Consider the following 16,194-nt stretch of genomic DNA (forward strand, 5'->3'; position numbering starts at 1 on the left):
GAGTCAGAGAGGTCTGACAATCCTGTGGGTCTGGCCGATCTTCCAGAAACGTGTTTGCATAAGGGGCCGAGGACCATCCCGGGAGAAAATTCACCCTGAGGGGAGAAAAGCCAAGAGTTACAAGTTGTCCTATAACAAAGCCTCAGTTGCTACAAAGCAAGGCAATTTGAGGACCACATTTTGTCCATGTGTGATTAGTGAGCTCTTCTCACCTCCAAATCTCTGTGTTCTCGACTCACATGCTGGTGCTGGGACGCTCTGCCCACAGAGAGCTCCAGTGGGAGGTGAGAATACGCTGCTCTGTGTGTCTAAGTGACAGCACTTCACCCAGCGACACCCGCTGGTTACCAACCCCCCTGAGAGGTGCCAGAGGCAGGTGGGGGGCACCCTCCTCAGAGGTCAAGTCCTAGCTTTGTGGGTCTCCTCGTTCAGGCTTCTAAGTTGTAAAAATCCAAGCCTTTCTCCCCACGCCCTGTGGACAATGGTTACTTTCTCTGTATTACCTCGGTGTGCCCTTTTGCTTCTTGAACCTCCGATACCTATTTAACCAGTTCCTAATATTAAATTCTCTCGGTTAAAATCACAAAGGTGGCTGCTATTTTCCCACTGGACCCTGACTGATATACACTCCCACTCATTTTTCCATGGACTTATATCTGAATCTTATGGGAAATAAGTAAAACACTGACAGATCATATCTGCAAAAAGTTTTTTTTAAAAAAATATTTTTATTGATTTCAGAGAGGAAGGGAGAGAGATAGAAACATCAATGATGAGAGAGAATCATTGATTGGCTGCCTCGTGCACGCCCCCCACTGGGGATCAAGCCCGCAACCTGGGCATATGCCCTGATTGGGAGTCGAACCGGTGACCTCTTGGTTCCTAGCTCGACGCTCTACCGCTGAGCCACACCCGGCTGGGCTGCAAAAACAGTTTTATATTCCTTTTAGAGAGCATGCTCTCTTCACTTGGATCTTAGAAACATTCTCCTGCAAAAGAATTCTCCTCTAGGACTCGATGGAATCACTAAGAGTGTTTAGGGTTTAATGCAGTGGTAACTAGTTGAGAAGAGGAAAATTTGGCTGATGGCCAGGCAGGTAAAGTAAATGAATAAAGTAGGTTAAGTCAGTGAAACGAGAGGTGGCCCCTGGTAAACCGGAGACCAATTTTCTTTATTATCAAAAAGGGAAAATGACCACTCAGCTCCAGCCTATTACTGCCATGTGGCAATGTGGGGCCAGTTTCATCTACATTTTCAAAAAGCTCGGAATTGAGATTTTCAGGTAAAACTAGTTAGCAAGTCATGCAAATTTTTGGCAAAGATAACTATGCCAGTCAAAACTATGCAAGTCCAACACTATCTTTTATCATTGAAGACCATGTCACTAGCTCTGAAACCTGCAGGAGCTAATGAGACTTATTTAAACTACGTCTTGGTGCCTTAGGAATACTTGCTGGCCTTGGGAGAGATCTCTGCAGGGCGCTTTGTTTCTATAATTGCAGATGTGGGTAAGAACCGGAGGCACACAGTTTACATTTGTTCACGTCTTCTTCCTTATCAGACCTCTTCCTTCTTTTTTTTAATTATTATTTTTTAATATATTTTTATTGATTTCAGAGAGAAAGGGAGAGAGAGTAAGAGATAGAAACAGCAATGATGAGAGAGAATCATTGATTGGCTGCCTCCTGCACGCCCCCTACTGGGGATCGAGCCCGCAACCTGGGCATGTGCCCTTCACCAGAATCAAACCCGGGACCCTTCAGTCCGCAGGCTGACTCTCTATCCACTGAGCCAAACCGGCAAGGGCCAGACTTCTTCCTTCTTAGGGCAAGGATTATGGGGGCAAGGATTATGTCTAATTCACCAGTGCAGGTTCAGCCTTGGCATAATGCCTGGCATACTTTAGGTATTCAATAAGATCTAATGAGAAAGAGGAGTTCGTTTTTAACAAAAGTAATGTAATATGTAAAGCGTGGCCTGGAAATGAGACTTGTGTTCTACTCCTGGACTTACACGAGCTGTGTGACTTTGGGAAACCAGTTAATTTACCTGCATTGAATTTTCTCGTTAGAAAATTGCAGGTACCAGTACTGACCTTTCTAGGTTTTCTGATTTTAATATTTATTTAAAACCTCTCTTTCAAGGATGTAGTATTTATTCTTAATTTATTACAATGATAAGTATGAAGGTGGCTTGTGGAGGGATCAGCTAAGAATGGGGGCTTAGCGGGGGGGCAATGTTTTGTCCTTCAGCAGCTTGCTCTGTGTCTGTAGCACAACCAGGACTCAAACCTTGATGCAAAGTATCCTCGTCCAGAGATGGTTCTCCTGTATGTGCTGAGGGTCGTTGAACATGTATTAAAAGAGAATTATGTTGTTAACATTGAATTGCATCTCCCCCAGAACAACTCTGCTATGTTGAACATTCACCCACCATTCAATGAAGAAAACCTTGCATGTGACCCACATTTGTATAGCTCAAATCTTTTATTTTTAAAAGGATGTATCTTTGATTAATTTCCCTTTTCTGGAATATCTAAGATTATGATTTGAGAAAATTGCCCTCTTATGAAATGTACCTTTTGGATTTTTTCCCAGGAATTACTTACTGTTCCTATTCACAAATTATTCGAAGTAATGAAACTAGTGCTTTCATGTAGCGCCAGGACTTATGTGTTTATGTGATAAAATGGGCTCTGAATGCCACGAGATAAAGAGCCCCCCTCCCCTCTCATCCCCCCACTGTTAACATCCTGTTGCCTCTATCCAAGGCTTCCACAGCATCTCCATTAAATCAGAACCCCGAGGCCCTTCTCTTTTACTTCTTCCTTGTGCCTCAACTTGGCTGTCAGTCTTCAGCCAAATGTGAGTTTGGTCAGGTGACAAGGGAGCAAGGGCTAATTTATTTCAGTGTGTACAGATCCTGGGAAAACAAGCTGTATAGAGTTAGACTAATTATAAGTTAGTATTATCCTATTAGTTCACTTTGACCTGACTTGATATAACCATTATGCTTTTTAAAGATACATATTTTGGACTCGTCAAGTCTCCACAAACATGTGAGACAATTCCATAAAATAAATCTTTCCGTCTATCTATATATATAAAACCCTAATATGCAAATAGACCAAACGGTGGAACAACCAAACAACCAGTCACTATGACGTGTGCTGACCACCAGGAGACGTGCGTGGAACATAGCGGGCGTCGGCCTTGGTGGGATGGTGGAGCAGGTGAACGGGGGCACCAGACCCAAGCGGGGCACTGGTTGCTGTCATTGAGGCGAGCCTCTGGTGGTTACTGAAAATTCTTTGCTCCCGCACACCGCGGTCCCGCCTGGCACTTACATCCACTGCTGGCGCCAGCCCCGCTTGCACCTGCAGCTAGCGCTGGAACCACCGCTCGCCCCTGCTGCCGGCGCCCAGCGCTGGTCCTGATCACTCAGCACCATCAGTGGGTGCAAGCAGTGGCTGCAGGCCCTGATCACCACTGAGGGCTTCTCCACCTTCCCCTGCTCCTGAGGGGTGATCAGCCCAACAGCCACTGCTCACACCCACTGACAGCACTGGCCCCACTCGCACCTGCTGCTGGGGCTGGCCCCAATCACTCTGCGCCGTCAGCGGAGTGGGTGCGGCATCAGCGGAGTGGGGCTGCCGGCAGACGGGGGACTGGAGGCAGCGGCAGGAGGGGCCAGCCAGGGGCATTGAGGATGGGCCAAGACTCACCCCTGTGACCACCACAGCCTCACAGCCCACAGTTCTTTTCAAGGTGCACAAATTCGTGCACTGGGCTCTATCTCTATCTATCTCTATCTCTATCTCTATCTCTATCTCTATCTCTATCTCTATCTCTATCTCTATCTCATCTATATACCTATATAGATAGACATAGAACCAACAGGATGTATGTATGTATAGATATATATGTTCTATAGATCTATATCTACACAACATTCTGTTGGTTTTATTTCTCTGGAGAACCCTGACTAATATAAAACCATAAAATAAAAATATATAAATTAAATTTCATCAAAATAAAAAAACCATTTTGCTCATCTAAGGACACCATGAAGAAAATGAAAGTCATGCCACAGACTGGCAGAAATTATTTGCAACATATATATGAAAAAGGTCCTGTATTCAGAATACATGAAGCATCTTACAATGTAGTAATAAGATGGCAATAATACATGACTAAGGTATAAACAGACACTTCACAAAAGAAGATAGATGAATGGCCAAAAAGCATCTAAAAAGATACTCAACATTATCAGCGTCAAAGATAAACAAAGTCATGTTAGTTAAAGTGGTGAGGACAGGTTTTATTCAGTAATAGTATTGCAATAGGGAAAAGAGTCCGGTGTGAATGTAATTCAACATGGATTTATGCTGAAGTGTTTTAAAGGGAGACCAAGGGAATAGCGAGGGGAGAGCAGTGGGGCTTGAGTAGAGTCATGGAAGTAGAAATTTACAAGAAACAGGAAGGGGGTGGTTAGTTAATGTGACCAGGCCATCTGAGTTTGTTAATCAGCATTTATCCAGAGGAACAAACTTCTTATTTTTTTATGACAGGAAACAGTGGTGAAAATTAGAGCAAATAGCCCAATGACGTTGGGCCTCTAGCCTTCCAGAGGAATTGGAAGCAAGGTGAGAATTACCTCTCAGAATGTTTGCATTTCGAAGAGATGGCTCTTAGTCATTGAGAAAACAATTTTATATCTCAAAGGGCAGAGAAGGGATTTATAATAGAGATTTAGCTAAAGTAGCGTATAAGAGGAGATTCAGGGCCCTATCTGCCCAGTACCATTTTGGGGGAGCTGAGGGTCATGCTAGGGGTGTTAGAAACTATGCTAGTTTTTTTTGGTTTGTTTTTTAAAATCCTCAGCTGGATTTTTCCATTGATTTTTAGAGAGAATGAAGGAGAGAGGTGAAGACAGAGAGAAACATTGATGTGAGTGAAATATTTCAATTGGTTGCCTCCTGCATGAGACCCGACCAGGGCCCAGGCGAGGGAGGAGCCTGCAACCACGGTATGTGCCCTTGATTGGAATGGAACCCCAGATCCTTCAGTCCGCAGGCCGATGATCTATCCATTGAGTCAAACCAGCTAGGGCGAAACTATGCTAGTTTTTGTTCAAGTCTTTTAGTGTGGAGAGTGGACAAAATCATTTGTGCTAAGAACCTGAAGTTTTTATAAGTTAAGATTGAGGCCTCATCAAGAAAGAGCTCAGAGAAGCCTGACAAGAGTTTGATCAAGGAGAGAATCCTTGTCCTTAGCCGTCAGGAAAACTACGATGATATAATATTATACATCTAGAACTGCTAAAAACAAACAGAAAACAACCCCTCCCCCCTCAAATAAACAGACAGGACAATAGCTAGTGTTAAAAGATGTGGGGCAAGTATTGCTGTAAGAAATGTAAAGTGGTACAAATACTTTGGAAAACAATTGGCAGTTTCCTATAAAGTTAAGTGTATAATTACCATATTACTGAGAAATTTTGCTTCCATATATTTACCCGAAAAAAGTGTCCATCAGAAAGTGAAGGGGTAACAAGCTCTGGTATACCCATACAGTGGAATCTGCTCAGCAATAAAATGGAACATACCACACATATACATACAAATAGAAGAATGTCAAAATCATGCTGAGTAACAGAAGCCAGACAAATGTATGCACTATAATTTCATTGACGTAAAACTTTATAAAACACAAACTAACCTATGATAACAGAGAGCAGGTCAGTCTGGGGAAAGGGATGGAGGGAGGGATGGATTTCAAAGAAACACAAAGAAACTTTTATTTTTTTTTTATTTTTTTTTTTTTAAATATTTTATTGATTTTTTACAGAGAGGAAGGGAGAGGGATAGAGAGTTAGGAACATTGATGAGAGAGAAGCATCGATCAGCTGCCTCCTGCACACCCCCTACTGGGGATAAGCCTGCAACCAAGGTACATGCCCTTGACCAGAATCGAACCCGGGACCTTCCAGTCCCCAGGCCGACGCTCTATCCAGTGAGCCAAACCGGCCAGGGCCACAAAGAAACTTTTAAAGGTGATAGAAATGTTTAGTATCTTGATTGGGATGATAGTTTCATTGGAAAACTCATAAATCATGTACTATAGTTCATTGCATATAAAATATACCCCAGTAAAATATTAAAAATGGAGATTCAAATATACATTAAGTCAAACATTTATTTAACACCTTTATTAAACTGAGGAAACAGGAAGCAACTTTGCCTGTAGTTGTAGTAACTAGATCATAGGTTGCCAATTTTTTTCTATAAAGAGCCAGGTAGTATATATATTAGGCAAGTCACATGCAGTTTGTGTTATTGATATATATATACAAATATAATATGTTTATATTTATGCTAAATGAAGTAAGCCAGTCAGAGAAAGACAAACATCATATGATTTCACTCATATGTGGAATCTAATAAATGAACTGAACTAACAAGCAACATAGAGACAGCCTTGTGGGCTGAACAAAACAGGCTGTGGACCAAATTTATTTCAACCCAAAAGAGCTAATGCAACCATTGTTTTTTTATTATATGTTTTTTGGAAAGGAGCTTTAAAATTTATTTAAATTAGGGGCTGCAAGAGTAGGTGGTCAGTGAGCTCACTTGGAAAAGTAAATCCCATCCTGCCACAAAGGGGTTGTTTTTAGCTTTGCCTTTTAAAAGTTCTGGTACCAGTTCCAACAATTCTCCAACATGAGCTGAGTGTACTACATTCAACTCAATTCTGACACTATCTCCCTGGAGATGGCATCAGCTTCCATGGGTTAAGGGTTCAATCCTGCAGGACTGCCCCTACCCCACTTGAAATGACATTTGTAAGCTTAGGTTGTCACCTGTGCTTTTTATTTTTAAGCTAGGGGTCCAGTGCATGAATTCGTGCACTTTGAAAAGAACTGTGGGCTGTGAGGCTGTGGTAGGCACAGGGGCAGTTCTTGGCCCATCCTCCGTGACCCCACCCAGCCCCTCTGGCCAAGGCCACCGGTCCCCTGTCTGCCAGCAGCCCCGTTCCCACCGCCACCGCTCCCATGCACTGATGGCGCCGCCCCGCTCACACCTGCTGATGACACAGAGCAATTGGGGCTGGTGCCAGCAGGGGGTGCGAGCAGGGCCCACACTGTCAGCAGGTGGGAGCGGCGGCTGCTGCTCTGATCGCCCCTCAGGAGCAGGGGGATGTGGAGAAATCCTCAGGGGCGATCAGAGCCAGCAGCCGCTCGCACCTGCTGATGGCACCAAGTGATCAGGACTGGCGCTGGGCACCAGCAGCAGGTGCAAGCGGCAGCTCTGGCGCTGGCAGTGGGTGCAAGCAGGGCTGGTGCTGGCAGTGGGTGCAAGCAGTGGCTCCAGTGCTCGCAGCGGGTGCGAGCGGGGCCGGCGCCAGCAGTAGGTGCAAACGTAGGGCAGGACCGCAGCATGCAGGAGCAAAAAATTTTCAGTAACAACCAGAGGCTTGCCCCGATGACAGCAACCAGTGCCCTGCCTGGGTCTGGTGCCCATGCTCACCTGCTCCACCATCCCGCTGCGGCCAATGCCCGCCATGTTCTGCACATGCCCCCTGGTGGTCAGCACACATCATAGCGATCAGTTGTTCTGCTGTTCAGTATATTTGAATATTAGCCTTTTATTATATAGGATTTTATTTTATTTTATTTCCATCACCATTTATCCCCCCTATACCCTCTTCTACCTCCACTCCCCCTTGCCCACCACAATCACCATATTGTTGTTTGTGTTCATGAGTTCTTTCTTTTTATCTTTTTGCTCAATCCTTTTACCCCACCCCCCCCCCCCCGTGTGTAAAGAGCCGTCTGCTCTTTATCTATGAGTCTGTCTCTATTTTGCTTGTTAGTTCAGTTTGTTCATTAGACTCCACATATGAGTGAAATCATATGGTACTTGTCCTTAGCTTAATATTCTCCAGGTCTATCCATGCTGTTGCAAAGGGTAAATTTTTCTTCCTTTTTACAGTTGAGTATTCTATTTTGTAAATGTATCATTGCTGTTTTATCCACTCATCTACTAATGGGCACTTGGGCTGCTTCTAAATCTTGGCTATTATAAAAAACACTGCAATGAACATAGGGGTGCATATATTCTTTCGAATTAGTGTTTAGGGTTTCTTTGAATAAATTTCCAGAAGTAGAATTGCTGGGTCATAAAGCAGTTCCATTTTTATTTTGAAGAAACTTCATACTTTTTTCCACAGTGGATGCACCAATCTGAATTCCCACCAGCAGTGCATGAGGGTTCCCTTTTCTCCACATTCTTGCCAACACTTGTTGTTTGTTGATTTATTGATGATAGCCATTCTGACAGGAGTGAGATGATATGTCATTGTGGTTTTAATTTGTATTTCTCTGATAATTAGTGGAACTGAGCATCGTTTCATATATCTATTGACCATCTCTATGTCTTCTTTGGTGAAGTGTCTATTCAGGTCCTTTGTCCATTTTTTAATTAGATTGTTGTGTGTTTTTTAATGTTGAGTTTATAAGTTCTTTATACATTTTCAGATGTATCATTGGTAAATATGTTCTCCCATTCAGTGTCTTCCTATTTTGTTGATGGCTTCTTTGCTGGCAAAAACTTTTTAGTTTGCCCTAGCTTGTTTGGCTCAATAGATAGTGTTGGCCGGTGGACTGAAGGGTCTCAGGTTTGATTCTGGTCAAGGGCACATGCCCAGGTTGTGGGCTCATGTGAGGATTTAAAACACACACACACACACACACACACACACACAGAAACTTGAGTTTGATGTAGTCCCATTTGTTTATTTTTCTCCTTGCTTGAGGAGATATATCAGAAAAAATATTGCTAGGAGAAATATCCAAGATTTTATTTTATTTTCTTCTAGGATCTTTATGGTTTCAAGTCTAACATTAAGTCTTTAAAGCGTTTTGAGTTTAATCTTGTGTATGATGTAAGAAGATGATCTAATTTTATTTTTGTTTGCATGTATCTGTCCAAATTTCCCAGCAACACTTACTGAATAGACTATCTTGTAGCCCATTGTATGTTTTTGCCTCCTTTGTCAAATATTAATTGATTATAAAGGCATGGGTTTATTTCTGGGCTCTTTAGTCTCTTCCACTGGTGTATATGTCTGTTTTTATGCCAGTACCATGCTGTTTTTATTACTATGTTCTTGCAATATAGTTTGCTATCAGGTAGTGTAATTCCTCCAACCTTGTTCTTCTTTCTCAGATCACTGTTGCTATTTGGGGTCTTTTGTGGTTCCATATAAATTTTTGGAATATTTGTTCTACTTCTGTGAAATATGCCATTGGCATCTTGATAGGAACCGTGTTGAATCTATAGATTGCTTTGGGTAGTATGGACATTTTAATGATGTTAATCCTTTCAACCTATGAACACTGTATATGCTTCCACTCATATCCAGTTTATTTTAATATTGATATTTCAAAATGGATTCACCTTCATGGATCACATTTGATGAGTGAACATACATTTGTAAGGCTGGCATTGCTGTTGGTTCTCATCTTACTACTGGGTGGATGCTAACTACTAGGGAGCTTCAGTGGATTCCCAACATGCTCAATCCTGCTACAGAACATCCCACTTTAAGGAAGATTCAGTGATTTGGGAAGGAAATATAACGACAACTAATGTTAATGTAGCACCTTCCTAGTGAAAAGAGATGGCCACATCGAGTATATTTTTAATCCTCTCAAAAATCCTGTAAATTTTGTTAGGAAGAAAATAATCAACATTTATAAATCAACATTGATAGAGACTTTATCATTGGTAAAACAAGTTCATTTAATTTTCTAATTTTACCTTCACAGCAAACCCTTAAAATCTAATTGTCACCCCAAAACCTTGTTATTCATAATTTTAAATAATCTACTCTTTCCTTCCTCTTTATAAAGTATATTTTTAATCATTAAATGAATTTGTAGATAAAACCAAGTTTATAGCTATTTTTCATATTAAATTCTGATGACATTTGAACTGTAGGAAGCATGTCAATAGCACTGTCTTGCATTGTCTTGTAACTGGACAATTTTTTTCAACATGAAATTCCATAGTACATGAATAGCATGTGCAATGTACTCCATTAACATGACCTGCAACTTTATATTTATCCTTTTTTGATAAAGAAGAAAACAATTGTGTAAAATCTTTAATTTTTCCTATAAAAATTTAGATACCATTTTTATTATGTTTAAAAACCATTTTTAAAAATTAGTAAACAGTGGAATTCAGACTGCATCTTCTTATTTAGAAAATTAGCTAAAGCAAAAATGTTTGAGAAAAAGGTTATTTTTCATCCTGGAAAATGTTATTCATAGATAATGAAGGGAATGTTTAAACAGTTCCAAAAGAAACTACACACCCTCAATAAAGTAGGTTATTAGATGAAAACCCAGTGGAATTTTTAAAGGATTTCTGGTTGATCACCTCCCTTAGATTAAAATATGAAAATCAGAATCACATGTTGGGAGAGTGATGAGTTACATTATTTTCTTTGCTACTTTCTGGGTATAATTTACTTTGGCATGTACATAAACTAGGGGTAATTTATCTAGTTTATACAGAATAATAATTTCCCATGTAATTTTACCCAGTTTCTGTAGGAACTCATTTTGGGCTAACTGCAGTGGTTAATAAATCATTAGAGGGAATTTTCTTTGTGATAGGTGTAATTAATACTCAAGACTTCTAGTCTCATTCCTTCAAAACCTCCTATGTTAATCAAATTACTCACATTTCTAAAGGCAGCAATAGGCACCATATATATTTTTGCAGGAAATATAAATTGTACTAGAGATAAATATCTTGTAAGCATAATGTATTTTCATATGGTCTTGTACTTCTTCCTAACTCTTAGGAATTGAATTAAATTGTTGAGGATTTCTTTGAGGTGTTATAATTCTGAAGAGAACAAAATAGGAAAAATGGCAAATATTGGAAAAATTTGAGACATTTCTGTGCTTAATCTTCTTTGGAAAATACAACAGGGAAAGTGTATTGCAGGATATTTATGGGGGCATGCTTGTGGTTTTATAATTCTTCTTGCAAAACATACATGAGGCTCCTAGAAGAGCCAATCCTTCAAAATGCATTAACAGATCCATCCAGTTGTCTGGAATGTTGGTGTAGGGCAGGCAAGGTGCCCCTTTCTTGATAAGGGTTGATTCACATCTCTCTCAGACCTTGGTTAGTCCTAGGAAAATTTATAACAAAGACATTCTGGTGATAATTCTGGTATCTCTTGTGTGTTGGCAGACAAAAGGGCTCTAGTAAAATCATAGTTAGAAATGTACAAACCACATTGTAGAAATGTGTGATCCCAGCACATGGAAAACCACTTCAGATGTCTGTTATCACCCTCAGGGCTCTGGCCAGTCTGAGACCCACCTCTGGCTGCTTTGTCTGGTGCTGGCGGCAGCAAGCCATGTCTCCAGGCTGCACAGCCAGGCATGTGGATTTGCTTCTTGACACTAAGCCTGGTGGTGGGGACAGTCAATGACACACAAGGAGCCTTCTTTCCTGCTATCAGGGTCTCACTCACTATGGCTCAGTGCTTCTGGGAAATAGGAGTTTCACCAGGCAGCCAGTGTCACTGATAATTTTTAGAGATATTCAGTTGTTGCCTGACCAGTGTGGCTCAGTGGTTGAACATTCACCTCAGAACCAGGAGGTCAGGGCACATGCCCAGGTTGTGGGCTCGATCCCCAGTAGGGGGCATGCAGGAGGCAGCCGATCAATGATTCTCTCTCATCATTGATGTTTCTATCTCTCCCTCTCTCTTTCTCTCTGAAATCGATAAAAATATATTTTAAAAAAGATATTTACTTGTCAAGATATCTTAACAGAGTTCACACACACAGACACACACACATATGCACATGTGTGTACACACACACTCACACTCATTCACATTTACACACAAAATAAGAGAAAAATATTTTCTATCGCCTCATGACAGAAACTTTATGGGTGTTAAACAAATAGATTACGAAGGAAGACTTGATTACTTACCGTAGGTTTCAGGAGGCAGGAGATTTATGGGGGCATGCTTTGAAAAACCTTGTGGTTTTATAATTCTTCCTTTCAAAAAATAGTCAATGATTCAAATTTTAACACAAGCATTATGTCTACAAGTTTAAAAACAAAAACAGCAAACATAGAACCTTGAACTAAACATCCTTGTGCTCAGATTGCAACTGAATAAAATAACTCATTTCAACAGGTGCACTGGTAGTTCAGCGTCCTGAGTCAGCATATAAATGTCCACATCACAGTTCTCGTGCAGGAAGGAATCCTGCAGACAATTGACCCTCAGAGCCATCTGTGGGAAGAAGGTCATCAGACTTGTCAGAAGGGAGAGTGGCACAAACATATTTGTCCTTTTGACTCAAATATCTTGTTTCTTTATTTGCAATTTAAAATATACTGTGGTATTTTACTCCCATCCACAAAAATGTCAGGGCTTCTGAACTGTTGGTTTTAAAATAATGCTCTAAAGGAAAAATTAAAGATATGAAACAAATTGTAAGGTGGCCTGAGAAAGACTAGTAACCACCCCCTGACACACCCACACACTTTCCAACACTTGACTAATGCTTTTTATTTTAAAATAACACAGGGAACAATAAAGGCATTGACAGTGATTGCAAATGTCTTCAAAAGCTGCTGTGGGGTCAACACGCCTTCCCTTGGAGATGGCAGGTTCAGAATCACTGCCACCCTCTATAAAAATGTGTGGACGGGAGGTTCTCCATCATAACTTTTTTTTCCCCTTAAAATGAGGGATATTTCCTTGTCTCTACCCATTAATTCAGTTCAAAGTACAATTAACTGATGCTCCAGGGTATAAGACATTTAATACGTATAATCATATAAAATGAAATTAAGTCCCATTACATGGAGTATAAAATCTGTAATATTAAAAAAACCTTTAATTGCTTTCTATTGAGTTTAAAATAAATTTAAAAAGAAATCTCAGCAACTCCAGTGCATGGCCTCCAAGGGCCTGCATGGTTTGCCACGCGTCCCCCTCACCTTCTCCTCTCCTTCCCTGGGCTGGACCAATACTCTCTGTCTGTGAACAGGCGAAGCTTGTTGTCACCTCAGGGCTTTGCTCCTGCTGTTTCCTCTCTCCCCTGATCTGTCTGTGCCTGAATTCTTCTCGTCATTTAGTTCTCAGCTCAGACATTACTTCCCAGAGAGGCCTCCCGACCACCGGTAGCTGAAGCAGCTAGCCTTCCTTTCACCTTTACCAAATCGCCCAATTTTATTTCCTTCATAGCACTTTTCATCATCCAAAATTCACTGATTACTTTTTAGAAACATCAATAACTTTATTTTTTTAATATATGTTATTGATTTTTTACAGAGAGGAAGGGAGAGGGATAGAGAGAAACATCGATCAGCTGCCTCCTGCACACCCCCTACTGGGGATGTGCCCGCAACCAAGGTACATGCTCTTGACCGGAATCGAACCTGGGACCCTTCAGTCTGCAGGCCGACACTCTATCCACTGAGCCAAACCGGTTAGGGCAGAAACATCAATAACTTTAATCTCTCTGTCCAACCCTCCTACCTGAACATCTTGAATAGGAGCCTCATGAAGGCAAGGACTTCCTTGTCTTCTCACTGTTGACCCACTACCTGACAGCAGAGGGGAAGTGGGATAACTGAGTGAGTGGAGGCTCACTTTGTCCAGTGAGCTTGGCCACCTTTTAAAGCTTTAAATGGTTTCAGTGACACTTCTCTCCATCCTTTATCAGTCTACACAGCCTTTCTCCAGGCCCTAATCCTAAGCCGTTGTGGTCAGAGTAAACTCCCAGCTGTAAGAGAGAAACTCTCTTCTCAGTGGCTTTTGGTGATACGTGTTTATTTCTCACTCATGTCACAGCCCAGTGCATAACTTCTGGTTGGTTTGTTTCCATGTGCTCATTAGAGACTGAGGCCCCTTTCACCCGTGGCTCTACCTTCCTTTAGAAATGGGGAGCTTTCTTCACTTAGCAGATGGGGAAGGAGCCTGGGGAGGAGACATACATGTATCTTAACCATTTCATCCACAAAGTGGTACCTGTCAATTCACTCTCATTCCAAAGGTCAAATCCACCCCCGCAGGCCATATGTAGCTTCCAGAGAGACTGGGGAAAGTAGGCCAGCTGTGAGCCAGGAAAAAGGGAAATGGGAATTGGTGAATGTTATTAAGTTACGAAGAAGGCCATTAGATGGAGGTGGCTCTAATACCATGGTCTACATAAGCGAACTAAAATCTAAACCTGTACATGCCTCAAGGTTATGACATCAAACGTTAAGGACAACCAGTCACGAAGAGCCAGCGAGGCTTTAAGCTGTAGCCAATCAAATGATTTCCTTTCTTGGCTTCTGCGCTTTCTCTCCGTCTTTCCCCTGGCTCCTGTTGGGGGCACTCCTAGCCATTTCCAACTTGGCGCTGACCCATAGGAATTTGTTTTTGCTCAAATAAACTCTGAAAAGGTTTACTATGCCCCAGTTTATCTTTTAACAGCACACAGCATAATCCTTCAGGAGACACTGCCCCTTTCTCCCATCTCCAGCCCCAAACTCTTCTTAAGGCATCAGAACCTTTTTTTTTAAAAAAACAAAAAACAACAACCTTTCTTCAACCTCTGGTTGCAGGCCCTGATCCAATCAGTTGGTATTCCTCTGGAATGATGTCCCTACTCCCCTGAAATCCTGTTTTTGTTCATTTTCCTTTAACCAGGCAGACATTAATTTTATTACCTCTGAGCCTCTGACATTGATTCCTAGTCTGGGCCCACTTCCCCTTGGTGGTAGATTCGTCTAGAGCTTGTCACTTCAATCTGTATTTTCTCAGGTCCCTGACTCATCACACACATGTCTACCTTAGCTCTGCACAGCTCTGTCCCCCTCCACCCCTCTGCACCGGGTCCCTTGCATTCAGTTCCCTCTATCTTCATGGCACTATCTCCGTTGGGGGAGTTTCCATGCACTTCTTCATTATTAACTGCATCACCCACCATTTTTACTAGGAAATCTAGACAATGCTTTAAACTCTCTTTTACATGATAGCATCATCTTCATGACAGTTGATCATCACAGTTGGGGAAGTTCCAGAGCCTTTTCTCAAAGCCTGCTCCTACATTAGCAGTGTCGTAAAATTATGTAGTGGAAGCAGCATGCACTTTGGAGTTAACTAGATCTGGATCTAAATCCATATTCTGATTTATTAACCGAATCATCCCCTGGAGATAGTGATATTATTACATAGATTTATTGTAAGGATTAATTAAAATAACAATGCTTAGTTTATAGTAGTGTTTTTTCAATAAATATTAATGGGTAAACCTACTACCCTCATGTATTATTCCTATTCATAGATGGGAACTCTGGAATAGATAATACAGTGCCTGGAAAAATGGAACAAATGACTCATTTGGCTTCCTAATGGCAGGTCGTGTCTGAATGAAACTTTTGCTTTGCACTGTGTGAAGTGGACAGAATTGGGCCCTTGAAGCCTGCATTCTGACAGTAGTAGACGAGGGAAAACACGAGGCTTTGCACTGCACAACTCAAGAGAGCACCCTTCTTACCGCTGCTGTGACGTAAATGATACTTCTGGGAGCTGTTTATTGAAATAATCCTGGAAAATTGATTGAAGATAGTTGAAGTAACTTTCTTGATTTCTTTCAATCCAGAGAAACAAGATTTTCTAGCTATATGCTTAAAATTACTCAAACTCTACTTAAATTATTTTTGTTCTAGTTTTAGTAGTAAAAATATAAAACAGATGATAGTAACAAAGGATCAAAAAATTAACATTTAAATATGCAAGTAATTACAAACATTATTTAACCTAATTTAGTTATTTTTTCAAACATGGTAGGGTAGGCTATCAAATCAATACAAACGCACTGGTCAAATGGAAAAGAAAATGAGAGCATTTTTGTTTTTGATAATTCTTAGATACTTGATATTCTTTTTTTAAAAAATTCTTTATTGTTTAAAGTATTACATATAATATTTCATATGTCTCCTTTTTCCCCCATTGATCTCTCCGCGGGCACCCCCACCCCCCAGCATATGCCCTCACCACCCTAGTGTCTGTGTCCATTGTTTATGCTTATATGCACACATACAAGCCCTTTGATTGATCTCTATCCACCCCTCCCCTCCTCCCCTG

The sequence above is a fragment of the Myotis lucifugus genome, unplaced genomic scaffold (genome assembly GCF_000147115.1).
Source record: "Myotis lucifugus unplaced genomic scaffold, Myoluc2.0 scaffold_9, whole genome shotgun sequence".
NCBI lineage: Eukaryota > Metazoa > Chordata > Mammalia > Chiroptera > Vespertilionidae > Myotis > Myotis lucifugus.